The 15,250-nt window shown below is 37.8% G+C and overlaps 1 protein-coding gene across 2 annotated transcripts in view; it reads right to left on the bottom strand.

Annotated features, from left to right (window-relative positions):
- SLC4A10 (solute carrier family 4 member 10) overlaps positions 1-15,033 on the bottom strand; it is a 162,935-nt gene extending 147,902 nt beyond the window's left edge. For both annotated transcript variants that reach the window (XM_072612157.1, XM_072612158.1), the window contains exon 1: positions 14,895-15,033. The gene's annotated coding sequence lies outside the window, so the exon portion shown is untranslated. The remainder of the gene's footprint in view (positions 1-14,894) is intronic.
- Between the last annotated feature and the right edge of the window lie 217 nt (positions 15,034-15,250).

The following is a 15,250-nucleotide window of genomic DNA, read 5'->3' as shown; positions in this document are numbered from 1 at the left end:
TCTTTACATCTTGACTCCTCCCTCTAGAAATGATCGGCCGAAGCTATGACTATATACGCTAGAGGTGGCTAGGTAGTTCAGTGGGCAGTTAGGGATTTGTTATCAGGAAGATCTGAGTTTGTATTCTGCCTCAGGGATTCACTACCTATGTGACCCTGGGTAAGTCACATAATGTCTCTCAATTTCAGTTTCCTCATCTGTAAAATGGGAAGAATAATAGCTTCTTCCTTACAGAGTTGCCATGAGGATCAAATGAGATAACATGGAAAGCACTTTGTAAACCTTGAAATGCTATATAAATGTTAACAATTATTTTTATACTCTTTTATGCTTTCATCAATATTAATTTGTGCCATATTTACCTACGTACATGTTTCACTACTCCTATTATATTAGAAGTTATTGAAAGCAAGGACTTTATACAATTAAAAAAAATCTCCCTAAGGGCCTAGAGTAGCAAGTACTTAATAAAGGTTTATAGAATGCTATAAATGTTCTATATGTGACATAGGTTAGTAAATTATTAATTTTGTTTGGACTGGATATAGATAGGTATTGGATCCGTAACAATTGGTATGGAGAACTCCCGGATAAGGAGATGCCTCCTATCAACACAGATTATCACTTTCTCTACAATCTTGAGTGTGCTCAAAACCACAAGAAAATGGTCCTTGACCAAAAAAAATTGTTTTTCTCTTAAATTTCTTAGAATGAAACTATAGTAGCAGAAGCAGACAAGTAATAAATACTTCTGAAATCTGTCTTTATTGGACCAACTTGATATTTCAAGACAATGCAGCTTTGTGACTTTAAAATTTACTATATATCTCAGCCCTTTTCCTCATTTAAGTTAAATGTGTTCTCTTGTTCCTAGGGGTATTGAGCTTCAGCCAACTCTCATCTACACTCCTCTTCAATATCTGTTACCATTTTGACTGAGTATCAGCTGCTTCACTGAATATCATATAGCAGCACAAGGAATTTGTAAAGACTACAGAAGCACAGCTAAGTAAATCCAGACTAATGGAATTAGGACTTGCCTTGCCATGTGTACTTTCCCTCCTTCCTTTCCTTTGGACTTGCGTGCCTTCCTATTGGCCTTCAGAATGTTCTTTTGCTAGTTCTGATCAGACAAATTGTCACAGTGAGAATCAGGGTGAGTCCAAGGACAATGGAAAAACCCACAGTGGTGATCAGTAGGCTGCAGCACATTGCCATCAAAAATCCGTATGCTAGAACTGTCACAAATGACATCATTCATAGAAGCAAAAGGGGACATGAGCCAGTCATATAAAAGGGACAAAAGGACAGTATGTGCACAGCCCGTGGGCTGCACTGCAAGCCACAGACATGAAAAGATCCAGAGAAAGCACATTTTGTGGATCCTCTGGGGTACATTTGTGGATGGCCATGGACAAAATTTTCATATTCTGAGAGGGCAGGGATGAGTTGTGATATAGACCAGGAAAGGAAATACTCTCATCAAAGAGATCATAGATAAATCACACAATCATCAATAAAAAATTATTACGGGATTACTACGTGCCAGATATTGTACTAAATGACTGGGACGAAACTGAAGAATGAAACATTCCCTTCTCTCAAGGAAATTCTTCTGATGCATTGAAGTATTAAATAATTAACAATTAGACCACTTCCTTCTGTTATCCTACAGTAATCATCTTAATGTTAATAAGGGTTAATAAGTTTAGGGTTAGTAAGTGTTAGGGTTAATAACCCATTTATCCTCTTCATCATTATTATTATCAGATTGTAATAAAGTCATACACACTTATATATGGAGGAAATTGCCCTTGCCTTCCAGTATAAAATGGATTTTGGTTAAAACACTAATACATTATTATAAACTCATTTCTTTCTTTTTTAAAATTTATTTATTTAACTTTTAACATTCATTTTCACAAAATTTTGGGTTACAAATTTTCTCCCCTTTTATCCCCTTCCCCCCCAAACACCAAACATTCTAATTGCCCCTGTGACCAATCTGCTCTCTCTTCTATCCTCCCTCTCTGCCCTTGTCTCCGTCTTCTCTTTTGTCCTGTAGGGCCAGATAACTTTCTATACCCCTTTACCTGTATTTCTTGTTTCCTAGTGGCAAGAACATTATTCGACAGTTGATCCTAACACTTGGAGTTTCAACTTCTTTACCTCCCTCTCTCCCCACCCCTTCCCTTTGGAAGGCAAGCAATTCAATATAGGCCAAATCTGTGTAGTTTTGCAAATGACTTCCATAATAGTTGTGTTGTATAATACTAACTATATTTCCCTCCATCCTATCCTGTCCCCCATTACTTCTATTCTCTTTTGATCCTGTCCCTCCCCATGAGTATCGACTTCAAATTGCTCCCTCCTCCCCATGCCCTCCCTTCCATCATCCCCCCCCACCCTGCTTATCCCCTTATCCCCCACTTTCCTGTATTGTAAGATAGGTTTTTATATCAAAATGAGTGTGCATTTTATTCTTTCCTTTAGTGGAATGTGATGAGAGTAAACTTCATGTTTTTCTCTCACCTCCCCTCTTTATCCCTCCACTAATAAGTCTTTTGTTTGCCTCTTTTATGAGAGATAATCTGCCCCATTCCATTTCTCCCTTTCTCCTCCCAATATATTTCTCTCTCACTGCTTGATTTCATTTTTTTAAGATATGATCCCATCCTCTTCAATTCACTCTGTGCACTCTGTCTCTATGTGTGTGTGTGTGTGTGTGTGTGTGTGTGTGTGTGTGTGTGTGTGCATGTATGTGTGTGTAATCCCACCCAGTACCCAGATACTGAAAAGTTTCAAGAGTTACAAATATTGTCTTTCCACGTAGGAATGTAAACAGTTCAACTTTAGTAAGTCCCTTATGACTTCTCTTTGCTGTTCACCTTTTCATGCTTCTCTTCATTCTTGTGTTTGAGAGTCAAATTTTCTTTTCAGCTCTGGTCTTTTCATCAAGAATGCTTGAAAGTCCTCTATTTCATTGAAAGACCAATTTTTCCCCTGAAGTATTATACTCAGTTTTGCTGGGTAGGTGATTCTTGGTTTTAGTCCTAGTTCCTTTGACTTCTGGAATATCCTGTTTCATGCCCTTCGATCCCTTAATGTAGAAGCTGCTAGATCTTGTGTTATCCTGATTGTATTTCCACAATACTTGAATTGTTTCTTTCTAGCTGCTTGCAATATTTTTTCCTTGACCTGGGAACTCTGGAATTTGGCCACAATGTTCCTAGGAGTTTCTCTTTTTGGATCTCTTTCAGGCGGTGTTCTGTGGATTCCTTGAATATTTATTTTGCCCTCTGGTTCTAGAATCTCAGGGCAGTTTTCCTTGATAATTTCATGAAAGATGATGTCTAGGCTCTTTTTTTGATCATGGCTTTCAGGTAGTCCCATAATTTTTAAATAGTCTCTCCTGGATCTATTTTCCAGGTCAGTTGTTTTTCCAATGAGATATTTCACATTATCTTCCATCTTTTCATTCTTTTGGTTTTGTTTTGTGATTTCTTGGTTTCTCATAAAGTCATTAGCCTCCATCTGTTCCATTCTAATTTTGAAAGAACTATTTTCTTCAGTGAGCTTTTGAATCTCCTTTTCCATTTGGCTAATTCTGCTTTTGAAAGCATTCTTCTCCTCATTGGCTTTTTGAACCTCTTTTGCCAATTGAGTTAGCCTGTTTTTCAAGGTGTTATTTTCTTCAGCATTTTTTTGGGTCTCCTTTAGCAGGGTGCTGCCCTGCTGTTCATGCTTTGACTTCATGTCTCTCATTTCTCTTCCCAGCTTTTCCTCCACCTCTCTAACTTGATTTTCAAAATTCTTTTTGAGCTCTTCCATGGCCTGAGCCCATTGGGTGGGCTGGGACACAGGAGCCTTGACTTCTGTGTCTTTGCCTGATGGTAAGCATTGCTCTTCCTCATCAGAAAGGAAGGGAGGAAATGCCTGTTCACCAAGAAAGTAACCTTCTATAGTCTTATTTCTTTTCCCTTTTCTGGGCATTTTTCCAGCCAGTGACTTGACCTCTGAATATTCTCCTCACACCCACCTCGCCTCCTGATCCTCCCAGCCAGCATTTGGGGTCTGAGATTCAAATGCTGCTTCCAGCCTCAAGGCTTTTGGCGGGGGCAGGGCTGCTATTCAGTGTGAGATTAAGTTCAGGTGGTCAGGTCAGGGCAGGGCCGCCTCTCAGGCTCAGTTCCCTCAGGGGGTTTATGCACAGACCTTCAACAATGGATCCAGGCTCCTGCCTGCTTGGGGAGCCCTGGTGTGCCGCTGCCTCAGCTTCTGCCTCCCGAGGGGGCCTGAGTTATGGGGGCACCCCACTCCCCTCTCGACCCGCCAAAGAGACCCTCTCACCAACACCCATCACCTGTGGGTGGAGGGACCTGCGCGGCCGCTGGCGATCCTGTCCCTGAAGCCTGCTCGGATCTGTTCCTCTCGGTGCCGCGGCCGCGGCAGGGCTGGGCGACGGACCTTTTGTGAGAGGTTTGCAGGTCCCTCTGGAACAGAAATCTCCTTCGCTCCACTGTTCTGTGGCCTCACTGCTCCAGACTTCGCTGTGAGTTACTTTATACAGATGTTCTATGGGTTGTGAATTCAGAGCTATGTGTATGTGCGTCTTTCTACTCCGCCATCTTGGCTCCGCCTGTCTATAAACTCATTTCTAAGCTCTCTTTTCCTCTATAGCCCATAGTTACGTTGTTTGAAAATTCGGCATTAGAAGGTGCAGAATTAATTCCTTGGTTTTAGATATCTATTAAATAATAACAGTTAGGACTGAAATAGAACTTTACACATTGACAAAACACTACAAATATTATCTCATTTTATCTTCAGAACAACCCCAGGAATTTAATTCTATTGTCTCCATCTTATGGATGAGGGAAATAAGGCAGAGACTAAATGATTTGCCCAGGGTCACAGATCTGGTAGGTATTGGTGGCTGGATTGGAATAGAAGTCTTCCTGATTCCTGCACTTTATCCACTGTACTTCCTAGATGCCTAAATTTTAGTGGAAATTATGGCAAGATAAGCTACCATGGAGGCAATAGGACACTACTGAAGCTTAAAGAGTAGGGGTGACATGATCACACCTACTTTTTAGGAAAATTATTTTGGCAGCTGAGTGGAAGATGGATTGGAGTGGAGACAGACTTGAAGAAGGATAAAATTAGAAGGCTTTTGCAAAAGTCCAATTGAGAGATGAGAACCAGTAGAAGAGTAGTGATGATATGAATGGAAAGAAAGGAACATACACAAAACATGTCATAAAGTTAAAAAGGAAAAGATTTGACAAGAGATTGAATATTTAGACTGAGTGGGAATGAGGAGTCAAGGATGACACCACAGTTGTAAGAATGGGTATCTGGGAATATGATGACATCCTTGATAGTAATAAAGAAGGTAGGAAGCAGAGTTTCAGGGGAAAGATGAGTTCTCTTTTGGACATTTTGAATTTGAAATGCCTATATAATATCATATTCAAGATAGCCAAAAGACTGTCTGTGCTATGGTACTCTAAGTCAAGATAGAAATTAAAGCCAAAGATATACATGCATTTTTTTCTATCTATCCACACACATATACATGTATGTACTATACACACAAACATATATCATCTGCAGAGAGATGATAACTGAATCAACAGGAGCTGATGAGATCAGCAAGAGAGAAGATAGAAAGAACAAAAGAAAGTGCCAAAGGACAGAATTTTCATCCTATGTGCTAGATGTTCTAAGCATTGGGACACAAAGAAAGGCAGAAATGGTCCCTCCCCTTAAGGAGTTCAAATTCTGATGGAGGAGACAATTTGTGTTGTCTCCTGTGTTAAAGATATATACAATGTAAACTGTAGGGCAACATGGGGAAGGCACTAGAAGTAGCTGGTGTTCTCCTAAAGATAGGATCTAAGTTGAGTCTATACACAAGCCAGCAGAGCTAGGCAATGGAGGAGAGGAAAGTAAACATTTCAGGAATGAGAGAGCCAATTTAAAGGCCCAGATTTGGAAGGTGGAGTATCATATGTGAGTAATAGGTGCCAAAAGATTGGTGGTCAGAAGGTGAATTTGGGCTGGATAAATAGATTTGAGAATTATGTGTATAGAGAGGGTAATATAATCCATAGGAGCTGATGAGATCACTAATTGAGACAACAGGGAGGGAAAAGAGAGGACAGGAAGCAACAGGACCTAGTCATATAGTTTGAGAGATAGCTATAGCGTGAGGGACAGGGGGGCAAGTAGCTGGATCAAATAAGGGGTTGTGTTCTTTTTTCAGACTGGGAAAGCAAAGTTTTTAGGCAACCAAGAAGGATTTAATAGATATAAAGAGACTGAAAATTAAAGAGAGTAGAGAGGCTATCTACCAGAGAAGATGAAAACGGATGAAATCAATGGTGCATTTCAAGAGCATCAATTGTCTTGGCAAGAAGGGCCATCCCTTCATCTAAGGCTTAAGGGAAGGAGGAACTAGTAGAAATAATGTTTGAATGATGTGATAGGGGGAGGAGAAGAAAAGAGGGCTGTGTCAGCAACGGGTTACCATTCTTCTGGTGAAATATGAGGCAATGTCTTCGGGTTGAGAGGATGAGTGAAAGATGGTACAATGGAAGGCTTGAGGAGGATGAAATGGAATGGAAAAGCTACTGCAATGAGTGGAAAAACCAGCTGACTAGGGAGGTAGAATAGGACTGCCATGCTTCACTAGGAGCCCATCTGAGATTATGTAACATAAATATGGAGGGAAGCTAAGAGAGGCAGAGTTGTAAATTCTCTGATCACTGCAGAGAGATTCAAAACAGCAGCAATTCTCCAAGTGTTCTCAAAGTGTGGCCCAAGGGCCACTGAGGGTCCTAAGACCCTTTCGTTGGGTCTGAGAGGTCAAAACAACTTTCATGATGCTAAGATGTTTTGATTTCTAAGAATGGTAAACATCAAACAAAACCACTTCGTGGGTCCTCTGTAATTTGTAAGAGTGAAACGAGATCCTGAAACCAAAAAGTTTGAGACCTACTGAAATACAGCTCGCAAAACAGCTCAGAATTGTTTTCACTATTAAGGAATAAATGAATTCATAGCACAATACCAAATACAAAACAATACAGTATTTATTAAGTGCCTGGTATGTGACAGGTACTGTGCTAAGTCCTGGGGATAAAAATAAGAAGAAGACAATCTAGTCCTTGCTCTCAACTAGCTTACAACCTAAGGGGAAAAGACAACACACATAAGGAATCTAAAAAGGTTGGGGGAGGGATGATGGTGAAGGTCAGAGGGTACTTGGCTGAAAAAGAATTTTTTAAAAAAATAAATAGCTAAGGTTCTAGAGATTTTCTCATTTCAAGATAGGCAACATCATTGCTCTTCAGACATTCTGGGGAATTAACCTTTCCAAACTTCCTTCAGCACTGCTATTAGTTGATGTACAGAAAGATATGAAAGCTACATATTTTAAAATAGGTCTAGGTTTATTGTGTTTACTGAAAACACAAAAAGGAGGACACCTAAGATAGTTCTACAAACCATTCTAGAGCTCTGTCTAGGTAATAAATAAAATATCCATAACATTACTAACATTGACAATAGTATTTCACATAGTACTCTGTAATTCACAAAATGCTTTTATATGCATTTTCTCAAATGGCAAATGTGCATTTTAATTATTTCCCTTTCTTGCAGAAGGCTATGTGAAAAGCATGTTTCCAAAGTGATGAAAAATTGAATAGGAGATAAGGTTTGCCTTTCAAATATTTTAGCAAACTTTTCACAGTAGCTTTTCTTGAGCACTCTTTGAGGGCAGGGAGAAGCAAAGTGAAGAGACAGGAAGAATGATGGATCTGAAAGCTGAGGCACTGAGTTCAAAATCAGTCTCTTCCACTTACTACCTGTGTGACTGGAGAAGTCACTGACATCCTCAGTTTTTCAAACATAACATCAGAGGACTAGGTGATGCCTATGGTCCCTTTCAGCTCTAAATCTATGATCCCATAACCTCACTTGATGTCAATACTCAGCAGATCATTACACAGAGTTATTTTCCAAGCCCCATTTATCAATTTATCAATGCATATCACAGTATAATTTCAAAAGCTGTGTGGAAGATACCTGACACTTTGTTAAAGAGAGCTGCCACGGCTGCATTTTGTTTTCCTGAATCACATGCCTTTTTACAAAATACAAGAACAATAGGTACAATAGAACCTTATATTTTCATTGTTATCAATCAGTTAAGTGTCTGCAAAGATTTGTTATAATACAGAAAATCATCCACAAAATATCATCAATTTGCTTCTCAGGTAATCAATGAGGATTGATTAATATATTCATAAACTACTTTGATTAAGATTTTATAGATATGAAAGAGAAAACCAGTAATTACTGATGTATTCTCAGGTACTTTTTGTACTTTTTTAAAAAATTCTTTGGAAATCTTCCTCTGTGAGATAACTTGGAAATCAAGGCATGAACTTGCCATAAAACTGTGATGCTGCTGGTATAGATTCCTGTATATTTTTGGTGAAAACCAATTTCGTCTTCTAAAATGCTACAGTGATGGCAAAATACTAACTCACAAAGTACTATAAGATACTAGGAATGTACTGGTACTGTAAATGCTTTATAAACAATGCATTGCTATTTAACTGTCAGCTATTATTTTTCAGTTAGTCATTTTCATTTTAAAAAAATGTGACAGTATTCAGTATGTCCAGTGCTTTTCGATTCAATTTTTAAAAAAGGTGTTCATGGCATAGCTGATATGCAGTCATGGGCTACTAAAAATCCTTTTTAATTTCTTGGTCTTGACTCACAGTTTTCAATAAAGTTTTTATTGTTATCTCCTGGTTTCACTCTTGTTGTTTAGTTGTGTCTGAATTTTATGACCCTATTTGGGGTTTTCTTCGCAAAAATATTGGAAGGTTTCACCATTTGCTTCTCCAGTTCTTTTTATAGATGAGGAAATCAAGGCAAACAGAGGTTAAGTGATTTCAAATAGCTTAAATATGTAAGAGGCTGGATGTGAATTCAGGTCTTCCTGACTCCAGGCCTAGAACCCTATCCACCTAGCTGTCTTTAGACAGGTCTTTTATTTGTCTCTATTCAGAGAACTTGTGGAATGTCCTTACATTTATCCAGAACTTCTTTGTTACTCTGGTTAATTTTTTAGTGAAAATATCAAAAGGGATGTAATTCAGTTTCTGAGGTTTTTTTTTTTTAAATTTATCTATTGTTGGCAAAGACTGCACATTAAAAATGTCATTGATTAAATTAATGTTTTTAGACAGTATAAAAGCTGTGAGTTTCTTAGTATCTTATTCCATAATTTTTGCCTCTCTCCCATGGCATAGCAAGACTTTTTGTCTATTTCCAGCATTACTTCTTCCCCCAAATCTATCATCTCATGGCTCTTCTGACAATGAACCTCTCCAAACTTAGGCTGGTGCTCAGACAGCTGGCAAACACTTTTAACCTTTAATCAAAGCCTTTCCAACTTGTTAGGACCTGCCAGGGCTTGCATTCCACTGATTTAGCCTTCAAGAACACAGCATCAGGTCTACCCTATGGGGAGGTACATTAGTAATACTTTTAGGAAGGGCTTAGCAGACTAAACAAATGCATTCAGAATGAATTTCTGAAGAAAAAAAGATTAACTCAAAATATTTGCTCTCCAAAATAAAAAAAATAAAGCCCACAATATCCATGTAAGGCTACTTTTAATTAAGTGTGGCTTAGTAAACACCTCTGATCCCACGTCAGATAATAATGTATTTTAATGTCTAAGACAAATGACATTTCCTATAGCAATACCTCACAGGTCTAGTCTCTTTCCCTTAAAATCTAGAGAAAAGACATACCGTTTCATATCACCTTTCTTTAGGGTTTTCCATTAAAGGTTTCTTTTTCTACCAAAATGGAACTTTAAATAAAGCTTCTGCTTCACAAAGGGGAAAGGAATAAGCATTCATATAGGACCTACTATGTGACAGGCACTGTGCTAAAAACTTTACAAATATTACAGCATTTGATCCTTGCAACAACCCTAGAGGGCAGGTACTGTTACCATCTCCATTTTACAGGTGAGAAAGCTATGGCAAACAGGTCAAGTGACTTGCTCAGGGTCACACAACTGTTAAGTGTCTGAGGCTGGATTTGAATTCAAACTCTATGTATTTTCATATTCTAAAGTAAGTTTAACTTATGAACAACCAATCATACCATGATTTAAAATGGTTATTTCTTGTCATACTACTGATGTCTGAATGGACAAAATAAAAGCAAACAAGTGGGTAAAATAAAAAATCAAAAATACTGTGTTAATTTTCATTGTTTAAGGTTATATTGTTTTCTTGCTTTCCTAAGCACCTACTATGTAGGCTCTTCAATGCTTGAAAAAAATGCAAAGTAATATATTTCAGATCAGGTGATTGACTGCTGAGTCATCAATACTTTTCTTTTCCAAGAGCTGAATATCTCAGGTGCAAGGACCTACTGCTATCAGAAAAAAAAAGGCTTTTTTCTCATGGTTTACAGAAACTGGAACCTTTCATAAGTGGTCCCATTGGAAAAAAAGATGTAAAACCTGCTGAAGCATTTTGCTATATCATTTAAGATTGAGATTACAATAAAAAATTAACCTAACAAATAACAAAACAAGGTCAGAGTTGCCAAGGAAGGCCTCTTTTGAGCTGGGTCCTGAAGGTTTAGTCATACTTCATTAGGTGGACAGAAAGAGAAGAGAATTCTAGAAAGGGGAATCAGTAAAATCTGTCAAGAATAATCATGGATTATTTGGGAGACACTGAAGATCCAGTACAGTTGGAATGGAAGGTTTGTACTGAATCATGTGTGATCAGTTTGTGGACAGTTTTGAATGCAAAGCTGAGCTGATCGGATTCCACATGTAAAGTAGAAGAACCATTTAAAAGTTTTAGCATAGAAGCACTCTAATAAAATTCGTGTTTAGAGAATAAGATTTGGCAATGGAATCATTGCCCACACGGACATTTTAAGAGCAAGCACAGACAGAGAAGCCCATCTTGGTTCTGCAAAATGATGCTGCAGTGAAATAAGCAGAACCAGGGAAACAAAATACATACTGACTATAACAACATAAAGTGAAGGAACAATAAAATGAAATGTCATTTAATTATAATTTCCAATTTGGCTTCAAACAAGGGATGAGGAAATGTGACTCATTCTCTTGATGTGACAGGTTTGAATCTATGGGTCTAGAATATTACATTCATCTAGAACATTACATACATCTAGAATATTAATATTCGCTCCAAATCTAGTCCTCTTTCCATGCAAGCACATTTTTTGATCCCCATGCCATCTTGGCTGTCTTCATATAGATGAATTCTACTTTGTCAACTTGTAAAATGTGGCAAAAAAGGAACAAAGCAGTATACACCAAATTATGTTTGAATAATGCACAGTATGATGAGACCATTATGGTTCTGGATCTTTACTATTTCCTTTTTTTTAGTTCCATCTAAATTTGAAAATTTTTTTTGAAGCCACATTAGAACATTGACTCATACTGACAAGCAGCAGAAGGTTTGAGTCTGAATCTCTCCTAAGAACTAAGGTGTGAGACACTAAGCAAAACACTTAACCTGGGTATCAGTTTCTTATCTGTAAAATGGGGATGATAGCCTCCATTCAGAGTTGTTGTAAAGATCAAATGTAAAATTCTTTACAAAACTTTCAAATTTGAGCCATTATTAGAGTTGCTTTATTTTAAGCGTTCAGTCAATTAACTATCCCTTTCCACCACTTCCTTCTTGTTCATATGAATGGCTGTTGTGCATCACAGTTGTGCAAGGACAGTTGGATGGTACAGTGTAGAATGCTGGACTTGTTTTGCAAACTTTAAAGTTCTAGATGTTAGCTATCATTATTATTTTTTGACCTCATTTGGGATTTTCTTGACAAGGAGGTGGAGTAGTCTGTCATTTCCTTCTCCGGCTCATTTTATAGATGAGGAAACTAAGGCAAGCAGGGTTAAGTGACTTGCCCAGGGTCATACTGCCAGTAACTGTCTAAGGCCAGATTTGAACTTAAGAAGAGGAGTCTTCTCCACTCCAGGCCTGGCACTCTCTCCACTGTACCACCTAGCTATTGATGATGATGAGCATGATGTAATGATTGAGTTTCTCTTTTAAAATGTCATAGATTGAAATATGTCCTGATACAAAGACATTTCCTGGATTGTTAAAATAACTTTAACAATAGATATTCATATAGCCCTTTAAAGATGACAAAATTCTTGGTATAACTTATTTCATTGGAGCTTCACAACAACCTTGTGAGGTAAGCGTGATGGATCCTGTTATCTCCATTTACTTTCCCATAGTTACCTAACGGTAAGGGGTAGGATTTGAACACAGCTCTGACTCCAGGTTCAGCACCTTATGCCCTGCATTGCACTACCTCTTCATTTCTGATACTGACAGTTATTGCTTTCACAGAATGACAGACTCCTAGAGTTGTGAGGAAACACCAGCACCACACATTTCACTGCTTTGCTGTGAAAGAAGTGGGATATGTTTAATAGCTTGAATTTGGTATTATCTTTATCTTTTTCTAAAATTATCCCATCTCCTATATTCTACATGGAAAAATATGAGATGGTAGAATGAATAATTCCTCATTGCCTTAATATAACTTGGCTTAGTGAGTTCTACCTAAAATATGTTGTAGAATTTCTGTCCACTACTCTCCCAGGAATAGGTTCAAAGCTTGAGTATCACCTTTGTTCCCTCTCCTCCAAATTAGTTAATTTGGTCTTCATTCTTTCTACAAAATGCCCCTCCAAATCATCTTGTCTTGTCACCATCCCATAGAATCTCATCACCAAATTCTTTCAAAAAAACTTATTGCTTCTTCTGACATGTGTCTATCAAATATGCCCTTTCCCTTCTAGTACTATGGCTTCTGTGTGACTCCAGAACTTCATCACATTACTCCTGGACTATTGCAGCCATCTCTGAACTCAACTTTCTGATTCATAAATTATTGTAACAGTCTACACCAGAACACCTGTCTGCAATCTCCTAATGTAAAGGGAGCCACAGACCAGGAAGCTGACTGGTTACTGTCAGTGATGTCAACTATGAAAAAATTATGGCAACCAAGCCAAACTATGAGTTAGATCTGGAGATAGAGATTAGTGCAAAGAGTCCTGGTTTTGGATTCACGAGATCTAGGTCCAAATCTCAGCGAGGCTGCTCATTCCCTGTATGACTGAGCAAGTCCTTATTGTGCTCTGACCCTATTTCCTCTTCCAGTTCTACCATGGATAAAACTGTATCATCTGGTTGAAGGAACCAGAAATTTTGACCTAAAGAAAAGACTTGTAAAGAAGGTTGGAAGTGGGGATATTAAAAATTTTAAAATACTTTAAGTGATATCATACTCCAGAGGGAAGAACTAGGAATAATTGGTAGAATTTATAAGGAGGAAGATTTCAATTCTATAAAAGAAAGAACTTTCTAAAAATTCAAACTGCCGGAACTGGAATGAATTATCTTAAGAAGAAGAGACATTTTGATGACTTGAAGACTGGTTGACCACATGATAGGATGTAGTAAAAAGAGTGTTTATTGGATGGCCTGTCTTTCCCAACCTCAGGATTCTGTGATTCTACATACATTCAATGTGATAAAGATACTATATTACAAAAAGAATGACTAAATGATGTGGAATATACTGAGACTACTAGGGCAGAAAAGTTTACTATTGCCTTTTAGAAAGCTTTCTCAATGAAAATTTAAACCAAAATAGGCTGTAGTGCTTAAAGAGTTAATCCTCGGTCAAACAGCAGGCATTCAGTCATTTCAGGAGGCAGAATTCTGTATTAGATGAAAATTAACTGGGGTTTCCAGGTCTCACTGACTTCTGTCATAAAATCAAAGTTTCACTTTGCTTACAGAAACATCATAAAGGAAAATTCTTACAAAAATTGTATGACACATGAAAACGAATATTTTACCCCCAAAACCAAATATGGTAAATCAACCAGTGCTTTGGCTACAGCATTCTAAAATTTTCCCATTCAGTTGACTGAAGGGGATAACATAGATATGGTTTTTTTTTTAATCACCATTATAATTTTTTTTAATACTACTAATACTTTCTTTTTGTATAGTGCTTTTCCACAATGTAAAATGACAGAATGTCCTAATCATGGGAACTATGTAAAAGTCAAACTGGAATTTAACTCATTTCTTTCAAATTACTTTGTAAAGTAATGAATTCCTTTTTTTCAAAAAAAGTTGGTCTCTAAAAACCCTTGAAAGTTAAAGATGTTTGGGGCACATGATATAGAAAAGTATATATGGACATACATTTTATATATTCATATTTATGTGTATAGGTATGTTTTTCACCCCAAAATCATTTTTTTGAATACATGTATGCCTGTCAAATAGCCATTACCAAAAATTTCATATCATCTGATTTAAGTCAAGTTTTGTAATTTTGACTCCTTCTTCATAAAGACTCTACACTCAAGTTTTCACTCATGATCAGCCATCTATTCAGCAGTAGCATTAACAGACTGGTGAAGAAACAGATATAGTAAACAGAAAATAAAGTCGTTTCCTTTAATCTTTCCCCGAAGGCAGACAATGTATGTAACTACTCGTCTTCAATGATGCAGCAACTGCTGACTCTGTCATCTTTGTTTACTATAATTACTACATTCGCATTTCATTCGGACTTACATACCATAATAATAATATCTGGATGAGGAATATCAGATAGTAATATGCCGGGCTATTTGCCATGTGGGTTTTCCATCAGAGATCTCTTTTTCGGACCTTAATGGGGTTCACAAATGTTCACTGTTCCGTGAATTACTACCAACCACTAGAAACATAATGCCCCCAAATCCTCACCTGGCTGTCTCTCGCCATTCGGCATCCTCACCTTCACGCCAGCAAATCTCATCAAGCTCTGTGAAAAGGTCATGAGGAATGTGTTCCTCGTCATCATCCTCGGTTCCAAGAATAAACTGTACCCTCTGCGATGGGGTGTCTGGAAAGCCGGAGATATGAAGAGATATTACCATGGCTTCAAGCTTAGCACATTCTCAGTCACCTCCCCCCCACCAGCCGGCCAGTGTGTGCTCAGGAAATTCAAACTAATTTTAGTATTTTCCTAAGCCAAGCATAATTAGAAGGGTAAATCTGCTATAACATATACATATATAATGCTTCCAAAGACAAGTATAAAGATTCCTTTTAGGTTATCT

Source organism: Notamacropus eugenii, chromosome 5 (genome assembly GCF_028372415.1).
Source record: "Notamacropus eugenii isolate mMacEug1 chromosome 5, mMacEug1.pri_v2, whole genome shotgun sequence".
Taxonomy (NCBI): domain Eukaryota; kingdom Metazoa; phylum Chordata; class Mammalia; order Diprotodontia; family Macropodidae; genus Notamacropus; species Notamacropus eugenii.
The sequence above is the reverse complement of the archived record's forward strand: the minus strand, read 5'-3'. Positions and strand labels throughout refer to the sequence as shown.